Below are 6639 nucleotides of genomic sequence, written 5' to 3'. Positions count from 1 at the left end.
CTGGTGGGGCGTGGGGGGGGGTTGGACTCTGAGCGGCCGGCGTGGGCTCTCGGAAGTTGGACTTCGCAGGTGAGGTGTGGCTCTCTTTGCAAAGGATGCCCCGAGGTCAGAGGAGGGGAAGGCTCGGAGCGCCCAAGCTGGATTGCGTTTCTAGAGTGATCTCCATCCAGGGATTTGCTCCAGTTACTTGTGGTCTCATCCCCCCATTGTGTTTGTGTGCAGCGTGTGTGTTCTGTCTATTCCCGATTTCGACTTGGGATAATGGGAAGGTGACCGCTGCTGGTCTGACGTTTGCTTATCTTGTGGTCATCATGCTTATGGCAAGAATAGTTACTGGGCTGAGCCAAATCACACCTTTTTATTTATTTTTTATTTTTGGGGGACAGGGTTTTGCTGTAGCCCAAGCTGGCCAGGAGATCATGCTGAGGGCCAGGACTACAGGCGTGGGCCACCACAGCCTGGTCTTGTAACTGTTCTTTTTGTAAAAAGTAAGGTCAATTCAGTGTGTGGTTGGTCCCAGCTGTCAGGAGCAAGCATTTCTTGTTGTTCATTGTTTAAAGTTCTGACTGGTCCCTGTTCATCAGTGATAATATGATGTCACTAAAGACCATAACTTATTAAAAGTGCTTAGTCGGGAAAAGAAAGTTGTGTGTGTGTGTGTGTGTGTGTATGTGTGTGTGTGTGTGTGGTGGGTCATAGGCCTGAACTCTGGGCCTGCGCACTGTCCCTCAGATCTTCAGCTCAAGGCGAGCTCTTTACCACTTGAACCACCTCTGGCTTTTTCTGCATATGTGGTGCTGAGGAATCAAACCCAGGACCTCTTACATGCAAGGCAAGCACTCTACCACTAAGCCACCTTCCCAGCCCAAGGAAGAGATTTTTATCTCCCCCTTCCCTTACTGGGGAGTGAATTTAGGACATCCAGCATTCTCTCCATGAGCTGCACTCCCAGCCCCAAAGATTTTTTTTTTTTGGGTCTGGTTGTGGGGCCTGAACTCTGGGACTGGACGCTGTCCCTCAGCTCTTCAGCTCAAGGCTAGCGCTCTACCACTTGAGCCACAGCACCACTTCCGGCTTTTTTCTTTTCTTTTTTTTTTTTCGGGCTTTTTTCTTTTTTGCTTATGTGGTGCTGAGGAATGGAACCCAGGGCCTCATGCATGCAAGGCAAGTGCTCTATCACTGAGCCACCTTCCCAGCCCCCAGCCCCAAAGATTTTTATCCTGAAAACTAGTTGTGTTTGGAATATACACAGAACTAGAAAAATAGAAATAATGTGGTTTTTGGAACCCCGAAATAAGATGCAATAGTTTATGGATAACCAGGTACTTAATATCTGTTATAAAGAGATAATTTGAGAAAAAAATCTCAAGAAAGTTTTATTTTGAAACAGGGTCTTGTTAGCTAGTGCAGGTTGGCCTTGTGCTTGGAATTTTCCTGCCTCACCTTCCTAAGTTCTGGGATTACAGGTGTGTACCACATTGCTGGCAAGATTTGAATTTTGAATAGAAAGGATTTGTGTGGTTTAGTTAAATGGCTTCAAATTAGCCAATGTGGGCTATAATGGATACTCAGTATTGAGTGATGAGATACTAATTGCAATATTCACAGTACTATTAAAGTGATGAACTCAACTTTCTTTGAGTACACAGTTATATATTTGACAACACTGGGGTTTTAACTCGGGGTCTGATACTTTCGAGGCAGGCACTCTACCACTTGAACCACACCCCAAGACATTTTTGCATTATTTGTGTGTGTGTGTGTGTGTGCGCATGTGTGGGTGTGTGCACACGTGCTGGTCCTGGAGCTTGAACTCAGAGCCTGGGCACGGACCCTGAGCTTTGTTGCTCAAGCTGGCTCTCTACCACTTGAGCCACTGCTCCACTTCTGTGTATTTGCTGGTTAATGGAGATAAGAGTCTCATAGACTTTCCTGCCACGGCTGGCTTCAGTACTCAGATTTCACCTTCCTTAGTAGCTAGAATTGTGTTAGCCACCAGCTTATTTGATCTTTTTTCCCTGGAGTTGAACTTGGACCACAATTCTGCTGGGCCTTCGGTAGCTGGGATGTTATCCCAGTTGAGCTGTGCTCTTGATAACTTTATGTCTGTGCTGGTTTCAAACACTGATCCTTCCCAAATCTGCCTACTGAGAGTTGGCATTGCAGGTGTGAGCCACCATGCCTGGCTGAGTTCACATAATCTTTTTGCTTGGCAAATGTAAAAACTGAGTACTAGGGAGTAAAGAAATTGCCTGTCCATGGCCCTTCTCATTTGAGCAGGGAGCCACTGTGATAATAAGTATGCTTTTTCCCGTCCTGGATGTATACTTGGGAGTTTAATGTGTGATCACTCTAATTACTGTGTTTTCCTCAGTCTGGGTTATTGTCTGTCTTTACTTTTCTACTTACCACAATAAAACATTAGAATCTAGAGTCAGGTCTGGGTTTGAATGCATATCCCTCTCTCAAGAGATTCTACTTAAAACGTTTTTTTTTTTTTTTTTTCTTCAGGTGGTACTAGAGTTTTTTAACTCAGGGCCTCAGACTCTTTGGGAGCACTCTGCTGTTTAAGCCACACCCATAGCCCTCAAAAGGCTTTACAGTGATCCCTCACCTATCAGAGGAGTTATGTTCCAGAGACCCCCATGATAGTTGCACATCTGCCAAGTAGCTGTATTAGATAGTTGGCCCTTGCTACAAGGTTCACTTGTTGCTACTTGGTGGATTTTCACCTATTGTGAGATCTCTGGAATGTAACTCCTGCAATAGGTAAGGGATCAGTATTTACTTTTTAAAAAAAATCTGCAATACAATGAAGCTGAAAGTGAACTGTGATATAGCAAGGGACATCTGTACTATCTACCAGATGCTTCTCATTCAGAAAACACATGGAGAATTGAATATTACAATGCATGTAAAATATCTAGTGCAGGTGCCTGGAACTTTGTCTTCTTTCAGTGTCGAGCCACTGGTCAGTGAAATCATTTATTCTCAAAATCTTTATTGGTTGTTCTGAGTTTCTCTGAAGTCCTCAGGATAGACCTATGGACTTAGACAGAGAAAGCCACTGTTTTTATGATGTTTGTAGCAACAGCAAGAGAAAGAGAGGTGTGGAGGTAGAGAACAGAAACAAGGAAACACATATTTTTGGTGGTATTGAGCTTTGAACTCAGGGTATTGAACTTGCCAGGCAAGTGCTGTACCACTTGAACCATGTTTCCAGCCCCATTTTACTTTATGTATGTGTGTGTGTGTATAAAAAAATTTTTTTTCTTTTTGGTTGGTCATGGGGCCTGAACTCTGGGCCTGGGCGCTGTCCCTCAGCTCTTCAGCTCAAGGCGATCGCCCTACCACTTGAGCCACAGTGCCACTTCTGCCTTTTTTCTGCTTATATGGTGCTCAGGAATCGAACCTAGGGCCTCATGCATGTGAGGCAAGCACTCTAACCCTGAGCCAACTTCCCAGCCCCCAAACTTTTTTTTTTTGCCAGTCCTGGAGCTTGAACTCAGGCCTGGGCACTATCCTTGAGTTTGTTTTGTTTTGTTTTTTTCTTGCTCAAGGCTAGCACTCTACCTTTTGAGCCACATACCACTTTTGTGTGATATTGTGGAATGGAACCCAGGGCTTCATGCATGCTAAGCAAGCACTCTACAAGCAAGCCACATTCCCAGCCTATAAAACTATTTTTAAAAATTGTTACTATAAAGGTGTTATAGTTACATAAGTCAGGTAATGAGCACATTTTTCCCTCCCATCCCTGCCCACAAGTTCATAGTTCAACATAGTTCATTTCTCAACATAGTGTCTAATGAGTACCACTGCATTTGTTTACCCATTCATTTTACTTTATTTTTGAGATGGAGTCTCACCATAGTGACTAGGCTGTACTTGAACTTCTGTATTCAAGAGATCTTCTCACTTCCCTAGTAGCTGGGACTAAAGGTGTGTCCTACCACACTGTGCTAAAGGAGACTAATTTTGATAGGGTAGTCAGGGCAGGCCATTCACGGTAGAAGGTTTTGAGTGATTGGCCAAGATAAGGGAGGAGCAAACTATAGTAAAGAACCATAGTAGGGCTGGGAAGGTGGCTCAGTGGTAGAGCGCTTGCCTTGCATGCATGAGGCCCTGGGTTCGATTCCTCAGCACCACATAAGCAAAAAGAAAAAAGCCTGAAGTGGTGTGTGGCTCAAGTGGTAGAGCGCTAGCCTTGAGCTGAAGAGCTGAGGGACAGTGCCCAGGCCCAGAGTTCAGGCCCCACGACCGGACCCAAAAAAAAAAAAAAAAAATCAAAGAACCATAGTAAAGAGCCCAATGCTGGTGGCTCATGCCTGTAATCCTAGCTACTCAGGAGTCTGAGATCTGAGGATCACGGTTCAAAGCCAGCCTGGGCAGGAAAGTCCGTGAGACTCTTATCTCCAATAAACCACTAGAAAACTGGAAGTGGCGCTGTGGCTCAAAGTGATAGAGCGCTCGCCTTGAGCTGAAGGAGCTCAGGGACAGCACCCAGGCCCAGAGTCCAAGCCCCATGACCAACAAAAAAAAAAAAAAAGAAAAGAAATTACCGGGAGAAAAGCTTTTTCTTTGCAGTGCTGGGAGGGTGGAGGTGCTGGACAAAGAGTGAAATGTGGCCTGGTGGAGGATTCAGAAGCCCTGGCTGCCAAGTGTGGGGCTGGGAAAGGAGGGGGAGTTGGATCCCGGGAGAGCCTGAGTTAGCTATAAACCTGGGAGCAGCGGACAGGAAGTTAGGTAGCAGGTAGCCAGCGGTGGTCACGAGGCAGAGGTGGCCATGTAGGTAGAGGGGGCTGCAGAGGGAAAGGTGTTGGGAGCTGAAAGGAAACGCATGAATGTCTTTCAGCCTGAGGAAGCAGAACGGATGGGGAAGTGCAGCAGGCGTGCTGTGCAGTGTTGCATGTCTTTTGAGGTTTGTGGGTTTGAATCTGGAGATGGTGTGATTTTCATTGGGCAGAAGCCAGCAGTTCTGCTTTGGGAGGAGGAGGAGCTGCCCTAGAGATCTTACACTCTCTGAGTAGGTAAAGAAAGAAACGAAGGGGCTGAGGATGTGGCTTTGTGGTAGAGTGGTAGCCTTGAGCAAAAGAAGCTCAGGGACAGCGCCCAGGTCCTGAGTTCAAGCCCCAGTACTGGAAAAAAAAAAAAAAGAAGTCAAAGGCATGTGGTGGGAAAATGAATTCAAGCCCCAGTACTGGCACACACACATAAAATAATAAGGTAATTGGAGGGCTGAGAGAATATTGGTCACAGGATACAAAATTTCATTTCATTTAGATAGAAGTAATTCATTCAAGAGACTCTAGTTGGGATCAGTGCATTGAGCCAGGAGTAGTGGTGCATGCCTGCATTCCACCTACTCAGGAGGCTGGATGGTGAGTTTGAGTTTTGAAAACCTGTCCCAAGCTGGATGCAGGTGGCTCATGCCTGTAATCCTAGCTACTCAGGAGGCTGAGATCTGAGGATTGTGGTTTAAAGCCAGCCCAGGCAGGAAAGTTCATGAGACTCTTATCTCCAGTTAAGCACCAGAAAACTGGAAGTGGCACTGTGGCTCAAGTAGCAGAGTGCTTGCCTTGTGCTGAAGAGCTCAAGACAGGGCCCGGGCCCAGAGTTCAAGCCCCATGACTGACTCCTCCCTCTCCCCCCAAAAAAACCAGCAAAAACAACAAAAACCTTGTCCTAAAAAGGGGGGTAAGGGGAGGCGCCACTGGTTCACTTCTTTAACCCTAGATACCTAAGAGGCTGAGAATGAGAATCATATTCGAAGTCAGCCTGGGCAGGAAAGCTCATGAAACTCTTACCTCCAATTAACTATCAAAAAAGCCAGAAGTGGCGCTGTGGTTCAAGTGGTAGAGCACTTTCCTTGAGCAAAACAGCTCAGGGACATTGCCCTGAGGTTAAGCCCCAGGACAGGCACCCACGTACAGACAGACAGACAGACACACACACACACAACTGAGTGGGAGAAAGACTCTGGGTTCAGTCCCCATTGCTGTAAACAAATAGGCCTCCCCTTACCCAGTACTGTATTTTGAAAATGGTTGAATCTTAAATGTTTGCAGAGAAGAATCATGTGTGTGATATAATACACATTTAAATTACTTTGATGAAACAAACTTAATTGTAAATTTGTAACAGGTGGGCACTGGTGGCTCATGCCTGTAATCCTAGCTACTCAAAAGGCTGAGATATGAGAATCTTGGTTCAAAGCCAGCCTGGGCAGCAAAGTCCATGAGACTCTGATCTCAATTAACCACTAGAAAACTGGAAATGTCTCTGAGGCTCAAATGGTAGAGTGCTTGCCTTGAACTGAAGAACTGAGGGACAGTGCTCAGGCCCAGAGTTCAAGCCCCATGACACCTCCCCTCCCCCCAATTTTTTTTGGTAACAAACTTATTTAATTGTGATTTTTATGGGACATGTCTTCAGCTAAGGCCCAAAGATCTGGACAAACTATCCATTTTTTTTGGATGATTTTTTTTTTTTGGGGTCCTGTCATAGGGCCTGAACTCTGGGCCTGGGCGCTGTCCCTCAGCTCTTCAGCTCAAGGCTAGCGCTCTCCACTTGAGCCACAGCGTCACTTCCGGCTTTTTTCTTTTTGCTTATGTGGTGCTGAGGAATCGAACCCAGGGC

At 45.9% G+C, this 6639-nt stretch overlaps 1 protein-coding gene across 3 annotated transcripts in view; it reads left to right on the top strand.

Moving 5' to 3' along the window:
- The window catches only part of Slc37a3 (solute carrier family 37, member 3), a 65269-nt gene that overhangs the window by 415 nt on the left and 58215 nt on the right, over positions 1–6639 (top strand). The gene's annotated exons all lie outside the window — the stretch shown is intronic.

The sequence above is a fragment of the Dipodomys ordii genome, unplaced genomic scaffold, assembly GCF_000151885.1.
Source record: "Dipodomys ordii isolate 6190 unplaced genomic scaffold, Dord_2.0 Scaffold56, whole genome shotgun sequence".
Classification (NCBI taxonomy): domain Eukaryota; kingdom Metazoa; phylum Chordata; class Mammalia; order Rodentia; family Heteromyidae; genus Dipodomys; species Dipodomys ordii.
This window is presented reverse-complemented; position numbering and strand designations above follow the sequence as displayed.